Below are 13,932 nucleotides of genomic sequence, written 5' to 3' on the forward strand. Positions count from 1 at the left end.
CTACTATTCTCCTTATGCAAAGCAGGAACAAAGGAAGTGGCAGATGTCAAGTATACCTCTGTGAGGAGCTTCAAACCGCAATGGTGCAGATATTGAAGAAATGAAAAAAAAATTAGAAGAATGAGGATGGGATCTCATTGAAACCTACCGAATATTGAAAGGCCTGGATAGAGGGGACGTGGAGAGGATGTTTCCTATAGTGGGAGAGTTTACAACCAGAGGGCACAGCCTCAGAATACATGAATGATCCTTTAGAACAGAGATGTGGAGGAACTCCTTTTGCCAGTGGGTGGTGATTCTGTGGAATTCATTGCCACAAGCAGCCGTGGAGGCCAGTCATTGAGCATATTTAACATGTTAGGTTAATAGATTCTCGAATAGTAAGGTTGTCAAAGGTCACAGGGAGAAGGCAGAAGAATGGGGTTGAGTGGGTTAATAAATCGGCCATGATGGAATGGCGGAACAGATTCAGTGGGTCAATGGCCTAATCTTGCTCCCGTGTTTTATAGTTTTATTCAGATACTCCTCAAAAGTACCAGTCTCTGAGGTAAGTTCGGCATCTCTCCAGCACAGACGAGGATGGACAGAATGCGGCATCCATTCTTCAGGGTAGGCTGAAACTTTCTGTGTTAGTGCAAATTGGGTAATGGTAAGTGGGCAGCCTCAGGATATCTATTTGCATTCAAATTGACGGCTCGGGATCGCTAAAAGCTGTGCTGTTTAACAAGTCCTATAAGAGGATTGGTGGAGCATTCAAAAGCTATTTTTGCATCTTGTTTTAATCTTCCTCTGCTGTTACCAGTCAGACAGTCAAAAGCCCTGGGGTAATCGTTTAGTCTCTGTCATTTTTCATGTGTGACACGGCAACAAGGCAATGGACTTCCCCTCGGGAATCCCTATCTACTCGTGCTCTCTGAAAGAGGAGAACGGCTGAAGTCCGCTTGCACCAATGGCACTCTCCATTCCTCGACAGGAAGCTTTGCAAACTCAGTTAAAAGATAGGTGAACGCACCATCTTTTTAAGTGGAAGATCAGTGCCAATTCACAGCACCAGTCATGACAAGAGTTTTCTCACATTCTCTCCAAGGCACCCTGCAGACAAACCCCTTCCACAGGCATGACACATAGACGCCGTCAAGCTCACAAAAAGCTTTCAGATTCCCTGCTTTAACTGGCCATCACGGATCAAGTCAAGTTCAAGTTTATTACCATCTGAAAGTACACATATACAACCAAACGAAACAACAAAATACATAACACGCAGAGTTCGAAGTATTACCATAATTTTTTTGTGTGTGCCATACTCTGCCAGAGCCTCAGCGACCACTCTTTTTTTTCAAAGTGGTTGTCTTGGAGGACAGATTTTGTGAGTGGTCCCCCACGTCCTTCTCACAGCGCAGTGTTTTTTTTTTAAACAAGGCTGAGTTGCGAGCTCGACACTCAACCCGGCAAGGATTGAAAGCGTGTCTGGGAGTGGCCCGACTGGATTTGAACCCGTGAACCTTTGATCCGGAGTCCGGTCCGATGTCACTGCGCCACCAGCCGGCCATAATAAAGTATCATTCAAAATACTTGTAGTGCATAGCACAGCTAAACCGCAAATAGTAAACGGCTTACGCAAAATGCTGGAGGAACTCAGCAGGCCAGGGTTTCAGCCCGAAATGTTGACTGTACTTTCTTTTCCATAGATGCTGCCTGGCCTGCTGAGTTGCTCCAGCTTTTGTGTGTATTGCTTGGATTTCCAGCATCTGCAGATTTTTTCTTGACAGTAAACAGCTCGCTGTCTGAATGATGAAACCTTGGTGTTGGCATTAGTCTCACAGCCTGAGGGAAGAGGCTGTTGCCTAATCTGGCAGTCCTATTCCTGATGCTCCTGTACCTCCTTCCTGACTCCAGTACAGCGATTCCAAGCTTTTTTATGGCATGGATCCCTACCATTAACCAAGGGGTCTATGGACTCCAGGTTGAGAACTCCTGCTCTCTGGTGGGTCAGCTATTGTGGGATGGGTGGTAGGGATCTTCAACAATCCTTTGGTCCTTTCTCTATGATGGGCCCATTGTCACAAATGGAGGGAGAAACACCCTGGTGATCTCCTCTGCAGTTTTTACTGCCCTCTGAAGGTCCTGTGACTGATGGCTTGCAAAAGATTTGTCTTTGATAGTCGGGTTTGACCCTTTTGTTGCCAAGAGAAAGTTTAAGCAGAGGATGTAGCAAAAGTCACCTACATAAGACAATTAACAATAAGTCACATTAATAAAAGCACAGCAACTGGAATAAAGAGGACTATCACAGCCTAGATAGGAATTCAGCTCAAGGACAGAAAGCAGAGTGATGGTAAAGAGCTATTTTTCTAGGCTGAAAGATAGAAGACAGTTGTGCCCCAGAGTCAATGCTAAGGCCAAGGCTTTCATTGCTGTAGAGTTGTCACTTAAATACAAGCTTGCAGGATAAAATTGTAGTATTTTGCCCAATGATAACAGTCTCGAAGGTGTATATATGAGCAAACTGAACCAGTCAGCTGTCTTTGCCAATTCTGAGTAAGTTGTTGACACCTTATTTGCTCAGGAAATTAATGTCATTCCCTTCTCTGTGGAGAATTGACATGCAGCAGGAAGTGGCAGGGCAGTCTGACTAATCAGCAACATTGTCAGATATACAAACGTTGAACATTGCATCCATTTAGCCTTTAGGTGGCTCTGCGCATTTGTAATAATTCAAAGAATTACATACACTCAGTGGTCAATTTATTAGAAATAGCTGCTCATTAATCAAATATCTAATCAGCCAATCATGTGGAGGCAACTCAACGCATAAAAGCATGCAGACCTGGTCAAGAGGTTCAGTTGTTGTTCAGACCAAACAGCAGAATGGGGAAGAAATGGGATCTAAGTGACTTTGACTGTGGAATGATTGTTGGTGCCAGACAGGGCGGTTTCAGTATCTCAGAAACTGCTGATCATTGAGATTTTCAGACACAACAATCTCTAGAGTTTACAGAGAATGGTGCGAGAAAACAAAGAAGATAAACATCCAGTGATCGGCAGTTCCGTGGATGGAAACACCTTGTTAATGAGAGAGGTCAGAGGAGAATGGCCAGACTGGTTCAAGCTGACAGGAAGGCGACAGCAACTCAAATAACCACACATTTACAACAGTGCTGAGCAGAAGAGCTTCTCTGAATGCACAATATATTGAACCTTGAAGTGGATGGGTTACAACAGCAGAAGACCATGAACACACACTCAGTGGCCACTTTATTAGGTGCAGGAGCTCCCTAATAAAGTGGCCACTAAGTGTAAGTAAGGTATTGTCGGTCACTCGTGAAACGCTGAGATGTTGCAGACTCAGACTCTCTGAGCCGATGGCAGGTTTGGAGAAGAGAAACCTTGTCACATGCGTATCAGAACATTAAAAAATACAGTGAAATGCATCAGCAAGGATTGTGCTGGGCAGTCCGTAAATGTCGTCATACTTCTGGTGCCAACCTAGCATGCCTCAATTCACTGACCCTTACCCTGTGTCTTGGAATGTGGGAGGAAACCTGAGCACCTGGAGGAAACCCATGTGGTCATGGAGAGAATGTACAAACTTCTTACGGATAATGGGGGGAATTGAGCCACTATCCTACTGTTGGTGCTGTAAAGAGTTGAGCTAACCTCTATCCCGGCTAATGAACCTTTGCTGAATTTTACTTGGAAGAATTGTTGAGGAGTGCAAGGGCACAGAGTGTCCACTGGATGAGGACTTTAATGACTACCTCTGATTAGCATGGATTCTAATTAGTTCTATGGTCCAATTTGGGCTCAAGAGAGGAACGTGTAATTGACCATGGACCATTTTCACTTATTCCTGAAGAACAAATGTAAACTCCTTGCAGACAGTGGCTGGAGTCGAACCCTGATCTTGTAGCTGGTGCTGTAGGGCATTGCAAAAACCACTATGCTACCATGCCAACCATGTAAGTTTTCAGAAAGTTGGGGCACTATGACATCAATTTTGATGCAACTTGATCATTGAAGAGTGTGCCACCATGGTGCACATTTAGCCATTAATCCAACCTCCCCCCCCCCCGCTCTCACCTATACCTCTTTATACACAAGTTGATTATTGTTTCCAGGTTCAGCTCCTGATTCAGGACCTTAGAGAGTAAGAAAAGGAAATTGGAGCATTCGACTTACAGATGTTATGATCATTAAATTTAATCTCCAGAAAATCAGGAGATCCTATTTTGAATCCAAAGTTTGCTTGATTTTCTGAAATGTAGCATGCCAACTGAAATTCAAGCTCCTGTGGTAAAACTTACCATACAACATCAATTTGGCAGCCCCGTGTCAAAGAAAACGCTGTCAGGTTCAAAATTAAAACAAATCACTTGAAAATCAAGTGTTTCATGCATCAGGCACACTGACCTGTGAACCTAGCCCTCCCATTTGGTCCCCTGTCAATAGGGTTCTTCCCATACCCGTCCAGGGCAGTCTGAGGTCAAAAAAGGTTGTAACATCATACCTGTGACCTTCTCAAACTTCATTACTGCAATTCAGTGCCTCACTTCCAACAAGCAGCTCAACAGAGTTTTGTTATCTGTTCCAGGTTATATTGTTTCCATTTTAATACCAAGATCAACCCAACGTCAACCTTCTACTTACAGTAGGATGGTGATGCCTGTGCAGGTTCACACTGAGACTGAGTTCAAATACTGACTGCTTTGAGAAGATGAGCCGTATATAAAAAAAATTTTAAAAATAAGATTAGCTTATTTGCCTCATGTACATCAAAACATACAGTGAAGTGTGTAGCTTACGTCAAATCAGATCAGCAGGGACTGTGTTGGGCAGCCCACAAGTGTCACCATGCTTCCAACATAAACGTGGCTCGAAGGGCCAAATGGCCTAATTCTGCTCCTATATCTTATGGTCTTCTGGTCTAATACAGCATGCCCATAGCTTAATAGTCCTAATGCTAGCAGTATCTCTTTGGAACGTGGGATCACCTGGAGGAAAAAGACACGGTCACGGGAGAATATTCAAAAGTCTTACAGACTGATCTCTTGGTGGATGGCAGGGGAACTGCACGTCCTCGGTCGCAGTGGGTTTAAGGCCTCAAACAGCAGTGTTAACTGTTTATAGTCACCCAGGAAAGAGGTGCTGGAGTCGGTGCGCTCCTCCGGCATGCTGGGGGCAGTGTGGCGCAGTCCAAGCCGGAGTTGGCGCTGCTCCCACCCCCGCACTCACAGTGTTCGCTCAGCAGAAGACAAACCATATTGTGTTTGACTCAAGGACTCAGGGTTTTGGACTATATATATGTTTTTGTGACTGTATTTTACTGATACCTTATATGTGTTTGATGTGCCTCGTGCTGGGCACGACTGCTGGTACTGTGTTTTGCACCTCTGGCGAGATGAGAACTGGAAAGATCTGCAGAGGACTGTAAACTCAGCCCAATCCATCCTGGCCACTAGCCACCCCACAGTCTAGGACATATTCAAAAGGGGATGCCTCAAGAAGACGACATTGTGAAGGACCCTCACCACCCAGGACCTGCCCCCTTCTCATTACTGCCATCAGAGAGGAGGCACTGGAGCCTGAAGACTCACACACAATATTTTAGGAACAGCTTCTTCCCCTCAGCCATCAGATTTCCATGAACCCGTGAACACTGCCTTACTACTTTGCACCCTTTTTGCACTCTTTATTTAGTTTTTGTATTTCTTATTGTAACTTATATTTATAGTATATGTTATATTGTACTCCTGCTGCAAGTAACAAATTTCACTACATAACCACTTTGTTATGTACCTCCTGTACCTAATGAAGTGGCCACTCATGGTCTTCTGCTGCTGTAGCCCATCCACTTCAAAGTTCGACATGTTGTGCATTCAGAGATGCTCTTCTGCACACCACCGTTGTAATGTGTTGTTATTTGCCTTCCTGTCAGCTTAAGCCATTCTGCCCCTTCTTCTCTGACCTCTCTCATGAACAAGGTGCTTTCACCCACAGAACTGATGGTCATTGGATGTTCCTTGTTTTCTAAGACAATCTCTGTAAACTCTTGACTGTTGTGCATGAAAATTCCATGAGATCAGCAGTTTCTGAGATACTCAGATAACCCTGCTGGCACCAACAATCATTCCACAGCCAAAGTCCCTCAGATCACATTTCTTCCGCTTAACCCATGACCTCTAGTTCTAGTCTTGCCCAACCTAGTTCTAGTCTCATCCAACCTCAGTATAAAAAGCCTGCTTTTTAGTTAACCTACTTATAATGCTGTATGTCAGTGATCATAAACCAGATTCGGACTCGACAGTAGACATCTCAACTCACTGAAGAAATGCCGTCAATGCTGTCTTACCACACATCACACAAGTTGATTGGCAGGGTTGGAGAAATTAGTCAAGCAGCCTCCATCAGGAAAATGCGCTCTTCCCCTTCACAGCATCTGACACGTTGATCGTGCTGAACCAGCTTTGAACCATTTACCTGATACCATGCTTCCAAAACAAACACTCTTAAGTTCTGTCGCAGCAAAGCATTTGATGTTTAAAAAGATTAGCTTTATTTGTTACCTGTACGTCAACAGTAAGGCTCATCAGCACAAACCCAACTCACCACCACCACTTACCTTTTCCTGTCAGTCACCTTGCGTACAGACACTCCTGTGTTTAGTGTCACTTTAAGGACATAGAATTAATCAATCTATGTATATAAGCTTTCTTATATATTTATACTTATTGTGTTTTTTTATTATTGTATTCTTTATCATACTGAGTTTTTATTTGGTGCTGCATTGGATCTGGAGTAAGAAATATTTTATTCTCCTTTACACTTGTGTACTGGAAATGACATTAAACAATCTTAAGTTTTGAAACATACAGCAGAATGAGTTATTTGCATCAAATCAAGTCAGTGGGGATTGTACCGGGAGGGTGCCGCTTACAGGGGGATAGAGCAAACAGTTTAAAACCCACTTGAAAGTACTTTGCGTCATCTCCTCAAATGAATCTCTGTCTCATGACCATTCAGTAAGTAGAGAAAACATCCAGGGTGGGACTGAAGATATTGAGTCACTGTGACAGGAGCATGCCAAGCAGAGGAATGGGCATAACCCAGCCTTCTGATCTGTCAGCACCTCCTACCAACAGAGGCAAAGATCCCATAAAAGACTCCTCTGAACCCACAGAATTGGAGAGGAAGCAAATGGTTTTCAGCCCAAGGGGGCAACTTAATAGGTCCTACATCAAGAAAAGAATCTGACAAAATTGATAATGTTTATAGTTCAAGGTTCCTGAGGAGGTTTACAAGAGTAAACCTGGACTTAAAAGGTTTAATGATTGAGGAGCATTTGATGTCTCTGGGCAGTTAAAACAACTGAAAGCACAATAGCAAAAGTAAAATGTTTGGGCTAGATGGTGTCAGCATTCAGCAGGCTGGTGGGTTATTAACAATGAGCTTCTGACTTCCATTCTGTGTTTATTGTTGCAATTTGTAACAATATGTTACAACTTGAAACACTGACAATGTAAATACGTTGAAGCTCTAAAATGTTAAAGGTTGGAGTATGTTTATTATTTAGAAAATATATGGCTCATATTTATTAACAGATAATTAATTACAGGATATCTCACAGTTATGATAACATAGATTTCAAAAGGATATTAGCATAATTTCAAAATTATATTAACATTGTAGAAGAGAAAACTCCATTTGTTTGGAGAACGCAGTTATCAAAAGCATTGTATGAAGGTAGCCCATTATCTGCACCAAGTGTCTGTGCTGATTTTGTTCGTTTACAATCAATCAAAAGAAGATGGCAGTACGTTGGTTGTCTGTCGTATCCAACAATGATAGTGAAAGCTGTGTGAGAGGGTTTTTAAACTGAACGAGCTGTTGTCTGGGTCAGTTCCAAACTCTGTTCCAGTAATACAAGTAGTCATCACAGATTGGGCTCTTCCTTGGTTGCAGCGTATGACTATGACTTCTTCTGTGCCTTGTCACACCCCTCGCTCTCCATGAAGCATTGCAGAGCCACCTTCTTGGCCATTGGTTCTGTTGATCTCATCCATCCAGTCTGCCAGAGCTAGGACAGGCATGTCCCTATTCCACCAGGGGTATGAGGCCCATTGGCTACCCTTATCTGGTTTAACCCACCTGTCGAAGCAGTGTACCGGAGTGTGGCCACAGTCTCATGCGAACAGCTACCTAGATCCACAGGTGAGAGCCCAGTGTCCGGTGTGGACAAAAGGTGAGTGATCTGCCCCAGAAAGGACATGACAAGTCTCTTCACCAGAGGTGCTACCCCTCCCTGGATACCCCATACATGGCAGTGTACACTGGACGTATTCCTTTGATGATAACTATTAGGAACTAATACACAGTTTTATACTACTGTAGTAACATTGGCAATGATCTAATTTGTTCTGTATTTCATTTAAATGCATAGTTTGTTACTCAGTTAACAGTAGTTTGACTTTTTTTACACCTTTTTAACTATTACAATGAAACTTTAGCCAATAGGGGCAGCCACTTAATTGGGTCAAAAGGTACTGGTCCCAATTAAACAGAACCTAGTCTTTGTAGACCAACTAGAGGAATCTGCCCCACACCGTTTCATTTGCAGAGTAACATTTTGTAGTTTGCAGAACCACTTTCTCACTGAACATTAAACTTTACCATAAAATAAAGTAATATCCTAGCATTAACAATTTTGTGTCAATTGCTTTTGGCTGGAAATACAATGAATTAAACAGAGCAACACTGCATCATCAGCACAAAACAGCATACAGTAGCATTATTATCGTTCTGTAACAAAATACATATGAATTAATCAGACTGAATATCAGTAAGACGATGATAATTTCTTTTTAACATACACCCCAGCCTCTGCAGGCAGAAAGGCCGAGCTTGTTATCTAGGTGCATTAAAATGCTTCCCTCATGGCAACATAATTTCAGTCCATAATATACTTGTGCTTCTTGAATTACTTGGATCTTTAATTGATGAGCTCTGCTTGAAGATAGTCCAGGAGTTAATGTCGATGGAAGTCAATGCAAGGTCATCATTGTTGCTCTGAGTCCATATTAAGAAGAGAGGAACTGAATCGGAAGAGTCAATGCTTCATACTTTATGGTGCAATATGTATGGGATATCTTCTGCCCAATTTGTATTACTAACTTTTCCCAATATTTCAGACTTCAGTGAATAAAATGAAGTTGTTGAATAAACTAATTCTCCAAAATCACCATTTCGTATAATACTCTGCATTGGCAAAACCACAGTAACAAAAAAATTAACCCATTGAGCCCTTACAGTCTCAATGTAGGAACAATCTTCTTCTCATAGTCTCTCAACTAAACTTGTGTCGATGACAGTAGCTTCTAGACCCTAGCACTCACCTAGGAATAACACTTTTCCTCATATCATATTACTCCTGGCCCTTTTGTCAATCATTTTCTTTCTACATTCCTGGTCTGGACCACTCTCCATTAATTCTGTCTGTCCTCTGTATGGTTTTAAATACCTCTAGCAAATCCATTCACCGTTCTGCAAGAATAACCCCAGGTTCACAATACTAAAGACCCTCTCCACTTCCACACTGTCAAAAGGCCTCATAATTTAATATAGTTCCATCAAGGATCAACTTTATCCACCATACGCATTTACATGTATGAAGAATTGTTGTGGTGTGTTGGCATGACGTGCATCAAAAAACAACTTTCAACTATCATACAGAATAAAGATTGTATAAAACTAAACTGAGAGGTTGAAGAACAGATATGGAAGAGAATGTGTATAAATACATTAATATCATCCTGTATAAAATGGTTGATCAGATTAACTATCTGGGGGAAGAAACTTCCAAGGTGGCGTGAAGTTTTTTTATTTCAAAAATGCTTTCAAGAAGGGAGTTCTTTGGAAAAGGCAGCTTGCAGGGTGGGTAGTGTTAGCAATAATTTTTCCTGCCTGCTTCTTTGTGCTGGACACATTAAGTCCTGCAGTGATGGTAGACCGCTGCCAATCACCCTCTCAGTTGGCCTGACAGTTTGCTGTAGTGTTTGTACATTGTGAGAGGATTTTGTACCAAACCAGGCAGTAATGGTTGATGTGAGGACTCTCTCTATAATGACAGGGTAGAATTGCTCCAGTATGTTCTGGATAAGATGGTGGGAATCATCAGGACCAGAGGGCACATCCTCAGATTTGAGACATGTTCATTTAGAACAGAGATGAGGAAAAATTTCTTGAACCAGAGTGAATCTGATGCCCAGAAATCTGAACATTGAATTGGTGCTAACTGTAAAGTTGGTGAAGATTGGTAGGTGGATATTGAAGTTGATATACATCTCCACTGTTCTGGGGCATTCAGCTCCAAACTGTTGTGATATCACCAGGACTCTAACTTCTCTACTTCCTAGTGGTACTTGAAGTTGTCACATCTGGTGATTAATCCAATGACACAAATTTAATCTGTTTAACAAGTCCCCACTCATGTTCCTAAACTTCAGGAGACATGAATGTCATCTGCCCAACATTTGTTGGATGAAAATGCTTCCCAAAAGATCAAAATTCAAAGTACATTTATTATCAAAGTATGTAGACATTACACAACCTTGAGACTTTGTCTCCTCACAGGCAGCCATGAAATAAGAACCCATTAAAAAAAGACCGACAAACACCCAATATACAAAGAGAGAAAAAAATAAATCATGCAAACAATAAAAGTAAGCAGATAGCATTTAGAATGAAAGTGAGTTCACAGACACAAAACTATGAGGTTTAAGATCTTCTTCCAACAAAAGCAAATTTGTCTATTGACTTTCGTCAACTATCTCTGCATCACCGTGTTGCTTCGAGGTACAAGTGGTACACAAATCGGAATTTGAATCTCGTCCACAACTCAGTCGTAAATTTTGGAAGTTCATCTTGCATTTTAATGTGGGCTTCATAGACGATACAGGTTGAGTATTTGTATGAGGGGTGATTGATAAGCTTATGGCCTAAGGTAGAAGGAGTCAATTTTAGAAAACCTAGCACATTTATTTTTCAACATAGTCCCCTCCTACACGTACACACTTAGTCCAGCGGTCGTGGAGAATACGGATCCCTTCTGTGTAGAAATGGTCCACACCAGGGGTGATTGATAAGTTCATGGCCTAAGGTAGAAGAGTTATTAACTTCAAACTTTCTGCATTGTCACTCAAAGAGTTGAACTGCATGTGCATGTAACGAGAGCATCTTGGACCTCCAGGTGGTCCACAGCAGGGATGACTGATGAGTTCATGGCCTGAGGTAGAAGGGGAGAGCTCTCATTACATGCACGTGCAGTTCAACTCTTTGACTGAAAATGCAGAAAGTTTGAAGTTAATAACTCATCTCCTTCCACCTTAGGCCACAAACTTATCAGTCACCCCATGCTGTGGACCACTTCTGGAGGTTCAAGACACCAACTTCTACAAAGAAGGGATCTGTATGCTCCACGACCGCTGGACTAAGTGTGTAAATGTAGGAAAAATAAATGTGCTAGGTTTTCTAAAATTGACTCCTTCTACCTTAGGCCACAAACTTATCAATCACCCCTCGTATAATGAAATAAACGTTACATGTAGATCACAGAATGGATCACAGCAGTGAGTTTCGATCTAAGAGTAAATATCCTGGGACACATTTTAAAACAATGGAATTTAATTCAAGTACAAAGTGCAGGAGGAATTCAGCAGGTCAGGCAGCATCTATGGAGAGAAACAGACAGTTGATATTTTGGACCAAAACCATCCTTCAGGACTTTGAACTTCCCATGGATGGTCCCGACCCTGCGTGTGAAAGGAGGAGGGTTGAGCATGGGGCTAGTAATCTCATTCTGTAAAAATCCAGAGCTACGGAAACACAGAAACTCTGGTGAGCTGCCATTGGTGACCTATGACCCAGTAGGGGTGATGGGCTTCAGTAAGTAGATAAGTATAGATGCTGGGTTCTCTGTGTGTGTTCTCTCGATTTCCAGCATCTGCAGAATCTCTTCTGTTCAGGAATTTAATTCAATTAGTCTGTGGGAATCTGGTGAATATTATTCCCCTGCATGATATGAACATCCACTTCTTGTCATATTCTGCTTACTGCTTCAAGTAATGCAGGAGGAAAGGTACTAAGCTTAATTATGGTAGAGTGAAAGCTGATTAAAAATAATCATCGATTTTGCCTCTGGGCATACTTAGAATAAATTTATACCCAGTGCGTCTCTTTTTCAAGTGAACACAAATGTGCTGACCAGGTACACTGTGAGATTTTCAATGTGTAGCAAGTGCAATCGCCCGGAGAGAACTTGGTCTGAGATTGTATCTGATCAACTCATCAGGTTCCAAACATCTTACAATCAATGGGTTACTTTTTGAAGTGGAAATATTGGCAGGTTTTATCGACAGCCATTTAATGATCTGATTATCTTCTGATGGTACGTCATGAGGAGGAATGTTGACACAGATAATATTGTGCCCTTCATCAAACAGACCGGAGGACATTTACATTGATTGGAACAAGTAAGCAGTGTGTTGACGGAACGTCTGATTCAATATGCAGGCAGTAATCTGGCCAAATGGAAAAATAGAGTGCAGCTGATCCATTCAGAGATATTTTATTTGATAAAGTGTAACTGTTACCAGAGAAGGACGTTCTAATCCCAAAGCAAAGCTATGCTATTTCATGGTCATTTCAAAATAGATCACTGACCCTTTTTCAAACACAGACAAACACAACAAAAATGCATTACACTAACTTATTTAGAAAACAAAGCCCAGAAATTGGAATGTGTTTATATCATGACATAATCCAAATGCATTGCGTCGCAGTTAGTGCAACCATAAGGCCATATCACATAGGAGCAGAATTAGGCCATTTGGCCCATCAAGTCTGTTCCACCATTCAATCATGGACTGATTTATTATCGCTCTGAACCTCATTTTCCTGCCTTCTTCCAGCAACATTTGACACCCTTACCAATCAAATACCTATCAAGCTCTGGCTTAAATATTCCAATGACCTGGCCTCCACAGCCATTGATGGCAATGAATTCTACAGATTCACCACCCTCTGGTTGAAGAAACTCCTCCTCAGCTCTGTACTAAAGGGACATCCTTGTATTCTGAGTCTGTGTCTTCTGGTCCTAGACTGCCCCTACCAGAGGAAACATCCTCTCCACATCCATTCTGCAGCACCAGTGACCAGAGTTCAATACCTGCCGCTGTAAGGAGGAGTAAGGAGTTTGTACATTCTTCTTGTCACTGCATGGGTTTCCTCCAGGTGCCTCAGTTTCCTCCCACTTTCCAAAGATGTACAGGTTAGGTTTTGTAAGTTGTGTGCATGCTATGTTCAGTGATGCAGTGCAGAGTATATGCCTCTCTGGCCCCAGACACCCCTGTCAACCCCGATTTAACCCTAACCTAATCTCAGGCCAGTTAACCTACCCGGTACATCTTTAGACTGTGGTAGGAAACCGGAGTACCCAGGGAAAATCCACACATTCCACGGGGAGGCCGTACAGAGGGCGCCGCGTTTGAACTCCGAACCCCAACACCCAAAGCTGTGATAGCATCGCGCTAACCGCTAAGTTACCATGGCGCCCAGTTATTGCCAGAAGCACGGCGACTCTTGCAGGCTGCCCCCAGCACGTCCTCGGACTGTGCTGGTCACTGACGCAAACATGCATTTCACCGTATGTTTATATGTTTTGATGTACACGTGACAAATAAAGCTGATCTTTGCAAAATGTAATGAAACCAGCAGCAGGGATATATTCAGGATAGCTTTAATGGTCTCACAAGTGGAGTACCAGTGAGCTGTGGATGCCAATCACTGCCCCAGAAATAGTACAAAGGTCCTGTGCGTTAGGTTTTGTAACTTCAAAACATTAAATTAACTCAAAGGAGCACACGGGAAATCCAGGAATAC

This window comes from Hemitrygon akajei, chromosome 20 (assembly GCF_048418815.1).
Source record: "Hemitrygon akajei chromosome 20, sHemAka1.3, whole genome shotgun sequence".
In the NCBI taxonomy this organism is placed as follows: domain Eukaryota; kingdom Metazoa; phylum Chordata; class Chondrichthyes; order Myliobatiformes; family Dasyatidae; genus Hemitrygon; species Hemitrygon akajei.